General features: G+C 38.6%; 2 long non-coding RNA genes across 2 annotated transcripts in view; one reads left to right on the forward strand and one right to left on the reverse strand.

The window, feature by feature from the left end:
• Nucleotides 1-5,738: 5,738 nt before the first annotated feature.
• LOC141491743 (uncharacterized) lies at nucleotides 5,739-13,267 on the reverse strand. The gene is made up of 3 exons (XR_012469738.1): nucleotides 13,159-13,267; nucleotides 9,528-9,705; nucleotides 5,739-7,161 (listed from the first exon to the last, which is right to left on the reverse strand). It is a non-coding gene; the product is annotated as an uncharacterized LOC141491743 (long non-coding RNA).
• An 89-nt stretch (nucleotides 13,268-13,356) lies between these two features.
• Nucleotides 13,357-18,613, forward strand: part of LOC141491744 (uncharacterized) — an 80,727-nt gene continuing 75,470 nt past the window's right edge. Inside the window, exons 1-2 of the long non-coding RNA XR_012469739.1 lie at nucleotides 13,357-13,563; nucleotides 14,016-14,136. This is a non-coding gene — a long non-coding RNA (uncharacterized LOC141491744). The remainder of the gene's footprint in view (nucleotides 13,564-14,015; nucleotides 14,137-18,613) is intronic.

The raw sequence follows: 18,613 nt of genomic DNA on the forward strand, positions 1-18,613 counted from the left end.
TGTCTTATGTCTTGGCAGGGTCCCAAATGTTCCTCTGCCAAAAAGGTTTTTCTCTGTCACTGGTATAAACTTGGTCAACAATACAAAATTAAGTAATTACATTCACATATACATGCATACCTATATTCTCAAGAGCTCTCCTTGTCTGGCCAGAGATGTGCTTTTCCTTATAAATTCACTGTTCTACTAACAGAGGTTGGAATCAAAATTTGATATTTCCTATCACTGGTATGTCCTCTCCAGGATAAAGATTTTCCATCGTTCTTCAGCTTCGAGAGAGTACCTGTCACAAATATCAGGCTGGACAATGGTGACGGCAAATCTCCATGTCCTTTTCCTTGCTGCCTATCTCTGACCCCAAGTATTCAAGGGATATGTCCTCCTCAAAGAATACTTATAAAGCTTCCCAGTTCACTTTCTAGGACTTGGCTTAGATTATTCAAATTACCAGTCTTGCCCATGGAGGGGGCTATTTTTATAGCAGACTTCAGATATACCTGGCCTCAGAAGGACTCCCATTTCTTTAGTTTCTCAACCTAAGTGGCAGAAGTATGAAAGATATTAGCACCTGTTATAGATATATATTTTTGGCAGACTAATGCCTATAAAACCTTGAAGTCATTCTCTTATCCAACTTGCTGGGTAACTGTTTAAACTCTTTACATTTCCATTTCTTCAGAGAGAAAAATGTGTTTGGCGTTTTCAAATACTGTAAGTATATTGGCGTTTTGGAAGCCCTTGAAAGACTATATATGTAAATCTGAAATGCTGTTCACTGTAAAATCTAGGTACTGGTTTGGTTTGAGGTGGTTTTTTTTTGTCTTTTTATTACTATTTTTTCACTCAACTAAATCTACATTTTACTCAGAATCAATTTGTAAGGAATTATTAAGTGCTTACTCTATATGCCAGATGTCATACCATGTACTGAGGGGAAAGAAAGAAAGAAAGAAAAAAAGAAAGAAAAAAGAAAGAGAGAGAGAGAGAGAGAGAGAGAGAGAGAGAGAGAGAGAGAAAGGAAGGAAGAGAGAGAGGGAGAAAGAAAGAAAGAGAGAGAGGAAGGAAGGAAGAAATTAAAGGAAGGAATGAAAAGAGGAAGGAAGGAAGGAAGGAAGGAAGGAAGGAAGGAAGGAAGAAAGAAGAAAGAGAAAAGGAAGGAAGGAAAGAGGGAGGGAAGAAAGGGAGCAAGGAAGGGAGGGGAGAAGGGAAGGAAGGATCTTTGCTCTGAAAGAACTTATATTCTATCAGGAGAATCAAGATGTACATATAAGGGGGGCCAGCTAGGTGGCTCAGTGGACAGAGCACTGGCCCTCAAATCAGGAGTACCTGAGTTCAAATCTGACCTCAGACACTTAATAGTTACCTTCCTGTGTGGCCTTGCACAGGCCACTTAGCCTCATTTTCCCTGCAAAAAAAAAAAAAAACCAACCTAAAAAAAAGATGTACATATAAGAATATATATGGGAATATATACATATACATACATACCAACACATATAGGATAATTTAAAAAGTTGTTAAATATAAAGCAGCTGGGGGGGACAACCACTACTAGCTGGGAGATAAGGAAAGGTTTTGTGTTAGAAGATGTTGCTTGAACTGAGTCTGGAAGGAAATGAGGGATTCTATGATGCAGAGATGTGGAGAACCTAGTTCATTCCAGGCATTAGGGAAAAGCAGTTGAAGGGTCCAGAGATAGGAGATGGACTGTCATGCATGAAACCCAGTAAGTCAATTTAGAAGACAATAAATTGTAGGAAAGGGAATGATATTCAATGAAGCTGAAAAGATAAGGTTGGTGGCAGTCAGGTTGTGAAGGGCTTTAAAATTCAAGCAGCAATCCTTTAGAAACTGAGGTCATAAACAAACTATAAAATGAAACTATTTTTGTGAGGTAGATAATTAGGTTCAATAAACATTTTTTAGTGACTATTTTGGGTAATAAAACAATACTTCAGGGTGGCTAGGTGGCGCAGTGGATAGAGCACTGACCCTGGAGTCAGGAGTACCTGAGTTCAAATCTAGTATCAGACACTTAATAATTACCTAGCCATGTGGCCTTAGCAAGCCACTTAACCCCACTGCCTTCCAAAAAAAAAAAAAAACTTTAAAAACAAAGGAAAGTAAAATAAAACAAAAAATAATATTTCAATTCAATAAACAGTAGAGACCACTCTACTGGGGATTGGGGGCAGATAAAAAGTTTAGAAAAGACACAGTTCCCTTCCTCATGGAGTTTGTAGTCTAGGAGGGAATCTCTCTCTCTCTCTCTCTCTCTCTCTCTCTCTCTCTCTCTCTCACACACACACACACACACACACACACACACACACACACACACACACACACAAAGTATAAGAATTTGGAATAAGGTCTGAAGCCCAATTCCACTTTTACTAATTCTGTGACTTTGGACATCATTTAATGTGTCTGGACCTCAGTTTCCTTATAAGTAAAATAAAAAGGTAAGATTGGGTTACTTATAAGGACCCTTTAAGATTTTAATCTATAATACCCTGAATTTCAAGTAACTGTATTATAAGATAATATATAATGAAAATGTAAAAGATGTATCATATGAGATTCAAGTGAAGAAAGGTCATTCCTGACTAGAGTGATTAGGAAAGCTTTACGGAGGAGATTATATTTGGGGTTAAGGCTTTAAATGCTGGATAATTCAACATTTGGGCATTCCACATATAACTCAACTCAAAGGGTCCTAAGGTTCTTCTCATTGGAAGAAATGAGTTCTTGCTTCAAGTGGAAGACATCATTTATTATATATATATATATACATATATATATATGTAAATATATATATATTCTCCCATGTATACTTTGATTTCTTTTTGGATAAAAGGGTTTATTTGCTATTTGCTATGTGTAATCATTATGGAACTGGTATCTAGTAGGAAGGGAGCCGAGCTTTGGATATAGCTTAGGGTACTTCTCCATTAAAGAACAGCAATCAGCAGCATAGTTTGAATTTAAAAATTATTTTCCCCAGACTAACAATATTTAAGGAAGCAGATATATATAGTCCTAGCCTGATATATCCTTTTTCTGAAGAAAGAAGAGTGGTCAGCCTCTGGCCTCAATCTCCTTTACTCCTCCTACAGGAATCAAAGTCTTTCTTGGAGAAGAGTTGAAGAAGTCTGTAGAGATATCTTTTCTTGCCTCCTTGGAAGCCAAGTCTAGCCATATGGATACACATAACTTCTATGGGCAAAACAATACATATCCCTCATAGACATAGGGAAAGTCAACAACCAACTAACTCACAGAACCAGGAAGCATAAAATACATATATAGAATAATAAAAAGAATACCACTTGGCTGAAGTAGAATATGTATAAGGGTATAGGACAGCTAGGTGGTGTTATGAATAGAGCACCAGCCTTAGTATCAGGAGAACCTGAGCTCAAATCTGGCCTCAGACACTTGACTCTTACTAGCTGTATGACCTTGTGCAAGTCACTTAGCCTTAGTGCCTCCAACCAAGGCCATCATCGTCCATATCTGGCCACTGGACCAGATGGTCTGGCAGAGAAAGAGAGACTGGTGACTTAAAACAGTATCACCTCACTCAAATCCAATTCACGTGCTTGTCATGGCTTCACCTACTTGGTGTCATGGTCTTCTTTAAAAGCAAAGTACAAATATCATTATTAAGGAGTAACATGGGGCAGCTAGGTGGTGCAGTGGATAGAGCGCAGGCCCTGGAGTCAGGAGGACCTGAGTTCAAATCTAACCTCAGACACTTAATAATTACCTAGCTGTGTGATCCTGGGCAAATCATTTAACCCTATTGCCCTGTAAAAAAATAATAAAATTAAGACACAAGAGTATCATAGCATAATAAATTTAAATCTGGATAGTACCTCAGAGATCATCTATTCAAATCATCAATCATTTCTACAAACATAGACAATGGATACCGTCTTCATCCATCTTCTGCTTAGATGTTTCTAGTTATAGGGAATTCACTATCCCTTGATAGAACAGCTCAATTTTTAGATGACTCTATTAGGATAACTATATTCTCATGCAGAGCTCTAGTTATCTTCCCTCTATTTTCTTCTCAGTGATCCTAGTTCTATTCCCTGTATTCAGAAAGAAAAATTTTTGTTCCTTATCCATATGGTGTCATCCTCACTGTCCCCCTCACTCCCTTCCAACCTGGCTTTTCCAGGCTGAACATATCCAGTTCCTTTGCCTGATGTCTGAATGGTACAGATTTCAGACCCTAGCAAGTCACTTGTCCTATTTACCTCAGTTTCTTTAACTGGAAAATGGGGATAAAAAAAAGCTCACAGCTTGCAGGATTAATGTGAGAATACAATGATATGATATTCGTAAAGCACTTACTACAGTGTCTGAGCACATGGTAAATTATTATTTCAGCAATTTAACAAATGCCTCTTCCCTCCTTCCTTCCTCACATGTATTTTGGATGAATTTTAGAATAACTAATAAGCAGAGAGGACTCTGGTTTTGAATCATTAATGCACGTGCTATATATTTTTAATAGCAGGTAGTTGCCACTGTTTTAGATGAAATTAGGGGGTCTTAAAAACTGACTTTGTGGCTATCTATCCACCTATCTCATTCTATAACACTTATCACTTGTGAAACCTGGGCAATTTTACAATGGTTCCAAAGTTATTCTCCTATGCTTTATAGAGTTTCACACTGTTCTGGGAGTAGCTAAGATTTGTTTTATTCCCTTTTCAATAGCAGATATCCATGTGGGAAAATAAAGTTCCATTCATTCATTTGCCTTGCTCTGCTGCGACCGTGGAGACTATTATTTCAGCAGTTCCACCAATAAGATGCCATTTGTTCTGTGCCTGATAAGAACCGGGACACAACCTCATCAACAGGAAATTACACTGTTAGTCTCTGGATATTCAGTCCTAGGCTAATAATTTGTGAGATTCAATAAAGTAGTAAGGTGTGGTCACCACCCACAAGGAACTTGCAATCTAAGTTTGGTAGACAAGAATTATACAGAGAGAGCTACCCTGCAATAAGAAAGCAGAATGCTAAAAAAATTTTTTAAAAATTTTAAAGGGCTATATTGTATGTTTGTATAATTTCTAGGGTTCTGATGGGGAGAGCCCCCAAGTCCAGTATTTTTGAAGTATGGAATCTTAGGGTGAAGTCATTTTTCTAGATATCAAGATAAACAAGTACTTTTCTGTTTTTTATCTAAGATTTGGTCTCCATTGAGAATACTAAATACTAAGATTCTTCTTTAATGGAATCTACTGCCATGAACCTCATCCTTCCTGTTGTTATTCCAGTCATTTCTGTTCTTTGTGACCCCATTTGGCATTTTCTTGGCAAAGATACTAAAGTGGTTTGCTGTTTTAGGAAACTGAGGCAAACAAGATTGAATGACTTGTCTGGGGTCACACAGTTAATAAATGTTTTCGATCAGATTGGAATTCAGACTCCAGAGTCAGACTTTTATCCACTGTATCACCTAGTTGACCTGACAGAGAGTAAGTGATTATAAATGCTTGTAGATTGGTGAGTCAGAAATACTATTAAGAAGAGTCAAGCAGATAGTAAGAGGGTGGATGGATGGATGGATGAATGAACAGGTAGTCAGATAGAGTGGGTATATATAAATATATACAGTGAATATATACATATGTGTATATATGTTTATAAACACATATTTATGTACTTAGTAGATAATTATACCATTTGATAATTGGTGTTATATTTTATTGAAAAATGAAATTTAGGATTTTATCAATTCTAGGTCAATCCTATACTACTACATTACCTGGGTGGCAATTAAAGCAAAAAAAAAATTGTTTTCACATACAGGTTTGGGTTTATAGTCTATTGATTCCAAAGCTGCTTATTTCCTCTCAGGCTCTGGGCCTGCAATTTAGCTGCCACCAAAAGAACTGTGGAGCCTGGCCACAGCTGCAGATTAGGCAATCACTAATTACTAACATCTACATAACAATATTTAAAGACTACTAGCCAGAACTAAAGAAATGCAAACACCTAGCTACAACTGGATATCTTCCTAATTCAGCTTTACCTGGTAAATAATGCTTAATCCATCTCAGGTTGTCAGAAGAGGCTAACTCATTCTGAACTTTTCCTCAAAGTCTAATCAAAGCTCTTTTAAAAAAAAGGTATTTATCTAGCTCCCTGACTCTAGTTCTGGTTCTGGTTCTGGTTCTGGCATTTTGACGTTTCAGAGCAGCTGTGTTTTCAATACGTATCTACCCCTTTAAATTCCTCTCTAGTGGCTTTAGACTTTTTGCTGTAGAACTAATCAGAGAGAAGGATTTAATTTGTCTTCTGGGCTTTCTCAATTAGTTCTCAGTTGGTTCTTTTTCACTCTGCCTTCCTTTTCTATCTTTGGGGCTTTTTGTTTTTTACTTTTACTTTTTTCGTAATTTATCAAGCATTTTCAGTCTCCCACCTCTCTCCTCAATTGGAAAAAAAGTAAAAGAAAATCATTGTCACAAATATTCATAGTTAAGCAAAACAAATTCCAAAAATTATGTTTCATTCTGCATTTCGAGTCCATCATCTCCGTTCTAGCATACAGAGCTGAGAGTAGCGATTGTTTACCACATTGATCCCAATTATGAAATCTTCCAAAGTTGTTTTTTCCTTACACTGTTACTGTAGAAACAGTTCCATTGTTTCTGCTCACTTCATGGCATCACTCCAGAAAAATCTTCTCAGGCTTCTCTGAAACTGTCCCTTTTCTCATTTACAACAGTTTTCAATTGCATTCATGTAACATAATTTGTTTAGCCTCCATTTATTTGTATCACATTACAAAGATGGGGTGAGAATGGCATCTTTGCACAATGCCCCTTCATTTAAATCAATCTTGTGTGCAAGTCATAAAATCACTTTCCTGTAGTCATGGTCTTCTATACTGAAGGACAATTATTACCACATTAAGAGTTACTATACATATTTTTATACACATAGATTTTTTCCTCTTTCTAAAGGCTAGTAGTCATTATCATTGGATCAAAGGGCATGTAGCTTAAGGGTATAGTTTCAAATGCTTTTCAGTATAGCAGGACCACTTCAGAACTCCATCATTGTTGTTCTGTTTTCCAGCATCCTCTCCAGAATTTGTCATTTTCCTCTTTTGCCAACTTTGACAACCTGATAAAAGTGAGGTAGAAAGATGGAGTCCTTTAATTTGCATTTTTCTAATTATTTGTGGCTTGTAGCATTTTAATATGTGGCTATCAATTATGTCATAAGAATAAAAAATACTTAAAACAATAGTCTGGATTTCTTCATCTGAAAATATCCTGTTCATATCCTTAAAACATTTATTAAACGGGGGAATGCTTCACTGTAATCTTGGTACAGGGAGAAACTTTTTTCTGTTCCTTGTGACTTGGTTTAAACTAGAAAGGGAGATTAAAGATTACTCAATGTATAGGCACCTGCAGACAGCCCAGTCCTAGTCACTGTCCTTATCTAATCAGAAGACTTCCTAGGCAACCAAACTCCCATAACTAGGTTTCCTGTGAATAAAAAAATGCTCAGGCCTTACCCAAATGGTTAAATTATTCACCAACTCCTTTAGTATTCTTTCTATAGATTTGTCACCATTCTGAAAGCCTGGCCCAGTCATATAAATCTTGAAGGGACTTAACCCTTTCTTACTTACATTTGAAGAAACATTTAAACAGGGACACAGTGGTTTTCTCACAAAATCCATGGTTGTGTCTATTTTTGAATCACACAAAAAAAAATATTTGAAAAGTTGCTAAAAATTGAACATAACTAAACTTAAAATAATAAAAAGCACAGAGAATTCTGATTTGGAAATTTTGGATTTTCAGGATCATTATATTTTCCCCTTTTGTATAGTGGTAGCAACTAACAGAAATAGGATTGATCTTGTGTTGCATTTCCTGGTGGGTTTTTTCCTCAGTTGACTTCACCTACAAAGTAGTTTCAGCTGCGTACCTAACTGGAGTTTATCTGCATACTTATGGTTGTAACTGGGGGAGGGGCAAAGTTCAGTTTTTAAATTAGGATGTCAAAACAAACTGTCAAATGACATTCTTGGGACCACAACATCTGGGCTGTGGACTTTACCTAATCGATTGGTATTTTTTTTAAAGTAACTTTAGGAGGCTTGACTACAAAGTGAAATATAATATCCTAAATCACAACACAGACTCCCTAAATCAACTGAGGAATAATGATTGAGCCTGCAATTTCTGCTCATTAATCCACCCCCACAACCACAGACCAGATATTCCAGGGAGTTATATTACATGACTAAACACATGATATTACATGACTAAACCAGAACATGCCTCCTCTTAAGGGGCCCAACTGTTGGAGTTGGTTCTTTGTCATCCCTAGTATTTATTTGCCATTATTCTAAAAGTTGTATCTGGGAGTAAGGGAAGGATGAAGAAGGACCCTGGGCTGTAGGTTAACAACAGCCCACCCAGGTGATTTAATCTGTCCCTCAGGAATCGAAAGCAGACAATTGAATTAGGGAATTTGAACCCAAGACTAATCTCATTAGCACCCAATTCCAACCTATTGACTTACCATGATGGTTGTGGTTTTTGAAGGCATCATGATGATCACAGGCTATCAATAAAAGTGACCCTGTTATATTATCTCACTTTGTCTTCAATAAAAACTTTACCTGGTACTTAGAATGGCACATTTTCATTCTAATTTTATTGAGGAAAAGAGTCTATATGAGATAGTGGATACAGAATGGGCTTCCTCCAGAAGACCATTCAAATTCACTTTCTGATGCAGATTGGGCCAGGGCAAAGTGCCAGAGGTAACTCTTTAAGACAATATATAAATTATGAAATACTTGCTTTGGTAAAAGAATTTTCCTTACCTGGTAGTTCCCTATAACAATGAAATCATAGGTTCAGACCAAAAAAATAAAAATTAAAAAAATCATGAAGCAAATGATAGAAAATTAGGGACTTCCAGATGGGATTAAGTAACTTGCGCAAGGTCACATCATCAGCCTCAGACATTTATTAGCCGTGTGATCCTGAGCAAGTCACCTAACCTTGCTTGCCTGTATTTCCTCATCTGTAAAAATGAACTGGAAAAAGAAAGACCACTCCAGAATCTTTGCCAAGAAAATTCCAAATGGGGTCTTGAAGACTCAGACACAATTGAAAAACAACTGAAGAGCAATATCATGGCAGAACCAGATTTAGCACCTAGTTATCTACCCTCCCAGATGAGGGCTCTTTCAATTCAACATTACTGTTTCCTCTCCTAGACACAAGATTAATCAATTCAGATCACCATACAGGTCAATGGTTATGTCCAATGCATTGGCCCAGGAACTTATTGAAATACAAAGTATGGACAAGACTGGTCCCCAACCCTCATTTATCTTATACTCTAATGGGGGAACCACGGGTGGTAGGAGGTTATGAAATATACAGTTAACAATAATACAATATAGTATTTTATATTAGGTTTGTCATCCTCATGAGAAAGAGTTAAAAGGTCCCTACTTCATAGTAATTCTGCTCTTGGAATTGTACTTCTGCAACATATCAGTGGTTCATGATATTGCTCCCAATTAGAGATAGAAAATTCTGACAATTAGCTGGGAGGTTAGGATCCCAGTCCCAGCTAGAAAAGGTCACTTCTCTTGTGTGGTTTCCAGAGCTGTCCCAAGATGCCATATCTCTAACAAAGAAAAACAAAGAAATGTTACTTATTCTATGTCCTCTCAAAATAACTTTTCTCTTTTCCTTCAAGAGATACTTCAGATTCTATCTGCAAGGGTAATACCCTGCCCTCCAGGCCTGATCTCATATGTTTTCCCATACTGGGATGAAATGTAATTTGTGGTAGTGACTTAAGTCTCCTTTCAAAAGGCTTACCCAATCCACAGGATTGTTATATCAAACTGGTAGATAAAGGAAATGTTAGCCATATAGTTTACTAGCAAAGAATTTTAATTAAATTCTTTTTTTAGGTTTTGCAAGGCAAATAGGGTTAAGTGGCTTGCCCAAGGTCACACAGCTAGGTCATTATTATTATTAAGTGTCTGAGGCTAGATTTGAACCCAGGTCCTCCTGACTCCAAGGCCACTGCTCTATCCACCTCGACACCTAGCCACCCCTACTAACAAAGAATTTGAGATAGCATTTAATGCTATTCTTGTAGACTAGATGGAAAAATGTAGATTCAACAAGAATATAGTTAGATTTAAAACTGGTTAAAGGGCCAGATCCAAAAAGAACCTCTAAATGGTTCAAAAACAACTGGGAAGAAGTCAAGTGGGGTGTCTACCCTGGACTCTGTACTATTTTAACATTTCTCTCTTCTTTTCTTTAATTTTATTTATTTAAGACAGAGGGTTAAGTGGCTTGCCCAAGGTCACACAGCTAGGCAATTATTAAGTGTCTGAGGTCAGATTTAAACTCAGGTCCTCCTGACTCCAGTGCCAGTGCTCTAGTTAACATTTCTATCAGAGAGAGAGAGAGAGAGATGGTAGATTCATCAAATTTGAAGAGTTCCAAAGTCACATAGTTAATTTGTTTCATGACAAAATTAGGATCCAAAAAATCTTAACAAATCAGAATGCCGGCTGAATCTAACATGATGGAATTTAATAGGGATATTTTCTTACATTTATAAAATTGTTTTTTAAAAATCCAAGGAAAAGATAAGTGAGATGTGATGAAGTTCTAGGCTATTAGGCGACTCATGCTCAATGAGTCTATAGTGTGACATGGTAGCCAAAGATGCTCTTGTGTCATCTAAGGTTGCATTAAAAGAGAAATAGTATCTAGGTCAAGGGACATTTAGTGGTGCAGTCAGACTTCATTTTCAATAATAGATTCAGTTCTAGATGCCATATTTTGTTAAGATCTTTAATAACATACAGAAAGTCTAAGAAACATGGACCAAAATGATAATGAACTGGAAGTTTCTGCTATATGAGAAATTGAAGGGATTTGGGGATGTTTAGTCTCCAGACTTTTGGTAGGGAGACAGTCTATATAATGTCCTCAGCTATGGTTTTTTTTTTTTTTTTGTCCTCAGCTATTTAAAGGACTATAGGAAAAAACAGATAAAACTTGGTCCATTTGGCCTAAGAAAGCAGGACTAGGAAGAATGGGGAGATGCTGAAGAGAGGTAGATTGAGGTTTATTGTGAGGAAAAACTTCCTTAGAAGCATTCCTCATCTCCCTAGGGATCTTTAGCAAAAGACTAGATGACTGCCCACTAGATATGTTTTCTGGGGGATTCTTAGTACATATTTAAAAGGTTACTTTCTGAGGTCGCTTCTAACTGATATTCTGTGAGTTTAGTTTTAAGGGATAGGTAAAAACTCAGCACGTAAAGAGAGTGTACATTCCAATTAATTGAAACACTAGAGAGAATAATCATTGTGTACCTACAGCTATATGTTCTTCTCTTGCTAGGCAGAAAATCTAGACCTTTAATTGAGGGCAACTAGGTGATGAAGAAGGTGAATAAAGGGCCAGCAAGGGAGTCAGAAGGACCTGAGTTCAAATTGGACCTCAGACAATTGACTTGAGCTGTATGATCTTGGGCAAGTCTCTTAACCCTGATTGCCTCACATCCAGGGCCATCTCCATTCATCCGGATGCATGTCTGGAGGAGAAGACTGAGGTTGGCGATTTAGCAACCCCTCCCCCCATTCAAATTCAATTCATATACTTGTCATGGTTGTCACCTCCCTATAGTCAGAGTCTTTAAAAATGAAGAACAACAATAGAGGAATGAAAAAGAACTAATGGTTCCTTCTGGAATGGGTCTTATTTTGTTCTATATTTTTTTTATGCCCATAGGATCATAAATTGAGACCTGGCCCAGGGACTCTTCACCCCTTTGGTGTCCAGTCTGATAAAGTCTTTGGACCTCTAGTTCAAACTACTCATTTTGCTGATAGGGAAACTGAGGCCCCTAGAGATTAAGTAACTTGTACAAGATCACACAGGCAGCAAGGTTGATCATACCAGCCTCTCGATTCTAAATCCACTAGAATCAGTGGGTTAATTGTGCAAACTTTAAAAGATAATGTTCAACTTTTATTTTTAGGACAATTAGGAAACCCTGGGGTAACTTCGGAGTCCGGCGTCCTTGTTTTATTTAATAGCTCATCCCCATCCCTCACCATAAATACAGATTTTTCCTCTTATTTCTGATAACCTGGACAATAGGACGTTCTCCCTAAAACTGATCATTTTAAAGCGCCCATCTTGCTTTTCCGAAGAGCTCTCTCATTTCTAGGCTTTTCTTTCAGAGGCTCCCTCAGTATGATACCCCCAAACTTGCTTCTTTCTAGACCGGGAAATTATTTCCTACATACTTGAGGCCCAAGGCCTGCCAGTTATAAGTTAGCCAAATTAGTCATGTGCTGATATGGTCCGGTTGCGCCCTTTAAAACCAGAAGATGGGAAAATACTAATCCCTTTGGGGTACATTGCGACCATATAGGAGGTGCTTTTTGAAAACCTGCAATGGCATTGGAAAAAATATCCAGTTTGTCCTTGTCCTTTTGACCATTGCACTGGTTGGATTCCTGAGGGCTTTAATTATCACCCAGGGAACAGAGCCGGCCTTTGGCGGGGTGCTTATCAGCCCTGGAAGCGGGGCTTTATCTCTTTCAGATCAGATTACTGACCGGGCTGGCGGAGTGGGGGCCCGGGAGGGATGGAGGTGGGGAGGGCCCGGGATTGGCAGGCTAATTGCCTCACTTCAGTTTACTCAAAAGGCCACAGTAGAGGTGATGGCTAATTTAGAAGAAAGCCTCAGGACATTTTCCCCAAACTCTGAGCGGGTTAACTAACAGGAGATTTATTTATTTACTTATTTCAAGGGCCTTTTAATTGGTAAAACCTTTCCCAGGCAAGGTCTCAGGACTAGAACACTGATCTGTTTCTTTGATAAGCTTTTCTTTTTTGCCTCAGGCCCCTTGCTTTTCTCCTTCTCCACTTCAAGCTTCTAATCAGGGCCCTGCCAGCAAGGAGGGGAGGGGGTGGGACCCTCTGGAGAGGAGGGTGCCTACATTTGTCTACTTAAAAATAATGTTTCTTCTTCATCTTTTTTTTAAAAAAAACACCCCCAAATCATCTTGGGGGAAGTTGCCGTTGCCCCTCTCACCCGCTCTCTTTAAAGGGGATGTATTTTCCCTCTGCCTTGTGGTTTGGCTGAATGTTGACAATATTCCGTGGCTGTGGGATTCCTTTGTGAGGAGAGGCTGGGGGCCCAGAGGATGGGGTTGTCAAGGGGCGGGGCTTGCAAGGTAACCACGGGGCCCTCCCGGCACCTTGGCAACCCATTGTGCCCGGGGCCGGGCTGAAAGGTTCTGGCTGAGGCGGCGCACCGCTCATTGTCCCTGAGGCCGGCCTGCGCCCCTTGTTCTTTGGCCTCCTCCCCCTGCCCCCCAGAAAGATTTCCTCATTACCAGAAGCTGGACAGGCCCGCCTGCCCTCCTCTCTCCCCCAGCTGCCAGGGATGAAGTGCCAACCCAAGTGGGGCTCTCCGACTTCATTAAAATGCATCCCGGTATTTGGAATTTGTCTCCCTCAGTCTACCAGAAGAGGGGAAACCGGCTCTCTTGAATAGCTACCCATTTCTCTTTCTCCTGCCCTTCCCTCCAACATCGCCCCCCCCTTTCCCGTTGGTCCCCAAGAGATGGTTAAGAAGGGAACAGCCATCACTTTGTATTTTGTATGGGATTTTTCAGAGCATCTTGGGATTCAGATCTTGGGTTTAAAGCTTAAAGATCCCAGTCCGATGAGTATGGATTCCAAGCTGGAAGAGATCTCCATCTCCATCCCAACCTACTTGCAGAACAGTAAAATAAAAGCCGATAGGAGACCGGATTTTCCCTAGGTCACACAGTGGCAGATTGGGATTTGAATTCGGGTATTCCTACTCCACATGGTGCCCTGTTTCCACCGGATCCTTTCTGACTTGGGATAACTATAGTTCTTTTTAATTTTTTTTTTTTGGAGGAGGAAGCTGAGACCTTGAATCCAAGAGGTGGAGGGGCTTTACCCAGCAGTGACATCTTTGTGTTTCTTACACGTCTAAGGACACGGGGGTCATCAGAAGGAAGGTGGCTGGTGGTAAGAGGTAGGAAAGGGGAAAGAAAGATCACAGGATTTCAGAAACATATCTCACTGCAAATCTGCAGTCTCGCTGGCTCTTGGCCTCCCTCCTTCAGGCATTTTGAGGACTGATGAACTAATGCTTGTAAAGACCTGCAAGTCTTTAATTGAAGCATAATTAATAATCATCTGATCAGGGAATAACAACAGTAATAGTGATGTAATCCTCTTTCGCTTTCCCCCCCTCTGGGTAGCAATTTTAGGAGCTAGTGTTCTAGGGTCCTCAATTAGATAAATAGTTGAGAGTAGCCAAAAGTCATCACATAGATGTTCTGTCTGGCACTGCCCTGACTTGGACGCTTACCACTGGGAAATCTTAGGACACAGACAAAATAGAGCAAGATCTTGTCAATGGTCTATTATTCAAAGGAGAAGCATGGTTCAGAACATTTCATCTATCACTCAGCAGGATACCACTCGATGGTTATAGAAATATGTACGTTTGGCAGGATTGCTTTGACATGGCTATGGTACTCAGACTCATGGCTACTTATTTCTCCTGAATGGCGAAGTGATGAATGCCAGCTTCCACCGCCTCCCTGGTTTTTCCATAGACTGTGGGTATAAGATGTAGTTTTCTTATTTAGAAAGAAATGCTTTGGGGGCCCCTCTAGAATTTTGGTGGAACTCTTACTGGCCAGAGGGAGTTGTAAAACAAATTTAATTCTAGAGCTCTAAGGGGGAAAAGTATGTTTGGTATTTGGGTAATAAAACAATAAATAGAAAACCTTTAATTATGTACAGTTGCTGAGGCTGTTGATCATTCCTGAAGAGGACTAATGACATCAGGAGGGTGATGGCTTGACTTGTAAATGAGTTGGATTTGAGACAGAGCTGTCCAAAGTCAGCAGCCTCACGATGACCTTCAGAGTCATCAGAATTCAGTAGCAGGATAGAGGTCAAGATGACTGGTTATCAATGATCCTGCCTATACAGTTGGCTGGAATAAGCTTTTATGGGTGCCTGAGAGTCCATTGTTAAAATTTCAGTGTGTGAATTTACACCTTGGCAAATACTTTAAAACAGGGCTTGATTCATTATTTTGTTTATGGTCTAGATTTAAGAAAGAGATGGAGAAAATGTTAGTAAACATAGATTAAACCTAAAAGTGTGTATTGTATACACTTTTTTTCCCTCCTTTGGGGAGTTGGTTGTAAAATACTATAATACCCTTGATTAGGAATACAGATTTAGAATTAGGAAGGATCTTAAACATTCAACAAAAAAAATCTTTATATAGTCAACTGCCTCTTTTTATATATGAGGAATTCTGAGGCAAAAGTGACCTTCCTGAGGTCACATTGGTGATGTCAGAAACCCAGATCTACTGATTGCAAATCCAGTCTTCTTTCTAGTGTACCATTACTCCAAAAATCTGTGGCAATCCAGAATAACTATGGTATGAACTAGAGGAAATCAAAGAGAAAAAAAGAGTAACAAGAATGAAATGCCAAAGGAATTAAAAAAAAAACTAACCATATTAAACCACAGAGGAAGTAGTTACAAAAGACCATTTGTACATTTCTTTTTCTACTACCATTACTCTAATTTGAGCATTCATTACTTCAGACTTAGGTTACTATAATAACTTATTTATAATAACATATCTTTCCATTCCTATTCTCTCTCCACTACCATCTATCCTTTAAACTGTTTCCAAAATAACCTTTCTTATGTACAGATTTAGTAATGGAAATTATTTGCTCAGAAACCTTCTATGGCTCCCTGTTGCTTCCTATGTAATGTTAAAACTTTTTTGGATCAAGGCCTTTTACAACCTAACCACCACCCTATCTTTATATCATGCTTCAGTCAAAGTTGAAAAACTCTTGTTTCCACTGAAAATCAGGGTATTCCATGTCTCCATGCTTTTGTTCAAGTTTACTTAAGTCTATAATAATCTCCCTCTCTTCTTGCTTTTCATTTCTGCCCATCCTTTAAAATTCAACTCAATTGCCTTCTATGGGACCTTTGATAATTTTCCCTTTACTATAGAACTAATTTTCCCCATATCTCTCAGGGAGAACTTTACTTAGGAATATCCTAACCTACATTGATAATGCAATAATGGTGATATAGCTATTTCTATTGGACTACAAACTCCTTCAGGGCAGAAACCATAAACTTTATATTTTTTGTAGCATCTAGCTCAGGACCATGGAAGAGCTTTAAGAATATTTGGTGCATTATGACATCAGTCCTTTAATTACCACTCTTGGAGCCTATTCAACTAGTTTTGAACCCACAAAAGTGTACCATCATTTTAATCTGTCTCTCCATTCAGTTCTCATGGATATCATGAAAAATTTTGTGAAAAATTTTGCTAAAGTCCCAATATGCTATGTTGGTAACATCCTCTAATCTATCATTAGAAAAGGTTAATCTCCCACAAGTTGTTCTTTAAAAAACAATTCTTGCTCATAATTGTTCACTATTTCTTTTTTAAGTGCTACAAACCATCACTTTAAAACTTATGCTTTTTAAGGTTTGCAAAGTTCTTTCTTCTTCAATAACATAAATATCTTTAAAATATCCCCATTTTACAGAGGAGGAAGGGCAGCTATGTGAATAGACTGTGTCTGACCTAGAGTCAGGTAGACCCATTCAAATGGCATCATTCAGGGCAACATTCAAATGGTTTTAGTATGGTCCAGTCAATCTCAAAGGAATTCTTTTTCAAGCCAGCAACATGGCAGTGCTGGGTTCAAAGATGACCTCAGACACTGTGTGACCCTGGGCAAGTCACTTCACCCTGTCTGCCTCAGTTTCCCACATCTGCAAAATGAGCTAGAGAAGGAAATGGCAAGCCACTCAAGTGTCTTTGCCAAGAAAACCTTCAAATGGGGTCACATAGAGTTGGATGTGATTGAAAATGATTCAATAGGATTCTTTAACAATTTAATCAGCAAACTGATTCTGAATTTTATGAGGTTATCTCTGTTATACTAATAGGATATAAAAATGCCAGATGGGAAAGATTAATGGAAGCTTATGGATAGTAGAGACACTTGTACAGAACAATTGCCCACAGACTAGAGAACAAATCTAGTCACTGGCATTTGGTTTTACTTTGCTCTGACCTTTTAGTACCAGATCCTGTTCTTCTTTGAGTTTCTCTCAGTGACAATCCAGAGCTTGATTCCATACTCTTCTTTCAGGTGGATTTGCTTGTTTCTGAGGCTATGATAGGCAAAGAATTGGGTCAGGTCCTGATGGACACACCTAGCTGGGCCAACTCACTTCAGGTGAATGCCCCAGGGGCAGGCGTTGCTGGGCAATCAACCATCTGATAAGGAGAAACCTCCCAAGAGGAAGGAGTGAGGATTATTTTACCTTCTTGGAGGCTTCCCATACCTGAGGGAATTGATGCTGGAGAGCTGTTCTCGCTATGCATCTCCCCTGCTCTGTTAAGTGTAAAAATGAAGTCTTAAGCAAAATTCTTATTAAAGGGTCTCCTTGCACATCAGGAAAAAAAGGATCTATCCCAGTTTGCACCTGTAACAGAAGTATTCAAGCAAAAGGCTTGGTGACCCAAATTTTCCAGGATAGTACAGATGCTCAAGTACAAATTAGACTAGGTGGTCTCTTCAATCCAAGGTTATGTGATTCCCTAAACTGATGGAGGGCAGGTACTTTTCCTTCTCAAACAGTATCTCTTGAGCACATAAAATCCCTTGAGCACATGAACTCCCTTGCTCAAACTGCCAGTGTCTTGAAAACTGCTTATCACATAGTTGATCTTTTTTAAAAAAATAGATTTTTATTGCTGTCATTTATATTACCAACATTTCTCCTACCTCTTCCCAGACAGTTTATCCCCTATAATATTTTTTTTTAAAAGAGAAAGAAGTGGCAAACATTCAGGAAAGTCGATGAATCTTTTTAAAAATCAGCTTATATATGCAATATCCCACAGTTGTGGACCCCCGGCTCTGTGAAAGTGAGGATAGGAGGAGGCGTCTTCTCTATTTTTTTCCCTTCACAGCCTTACTCTTCCTATTTTAATATTCATGATCAGAAAAGAGCTATTGCTTCCTTCCGTTTGGGCTCTGAGCAGTTAGGAGGTCATCCCAGGGGATTCTAGAGGGCAACATTCAAATGGTTCTAGTATGGCCCAGTCAATCTCAGAGGAATTCTTTTTCAAGCCAACAACATGGCAGTGCTACATAGGCTCCACAACACCATTATCAAGGATTCAACTCCTAGTATTATTCTTATATTTTGAGTCTGGAGTATACTGTCTTCATGCCTCCCCCTCTTAAGATCCTAATTTCCTTCAAGACTCAGTTCAAATAACATTTTTCATATGAAGCCTTTGCTGATCTCCCCCAGCCTCTAGTATATTCTATCTCCCAATCATTTTTAAAAATTATTTTTAATGATTCCAACATTTATTTTTTCATTCATTTTGTAGATGCCTACATTATCATTTATATGTTGTC

Source organism: Macrotis lagotis, chromosome 6 (assembly GCF_037893015.1).
Source record: "Macrotis lagotis isolate mMagLag1 chromosome 6, bilby.v1.9.chrom.fasta, whole genome shotgun sequence".
Lineage (NCBI taxonomy): Eukaryota > Metazoa > Chordata > Mammalia > Peramelemorphia > Peramelidae > Macrotis > Macrotis lagotis.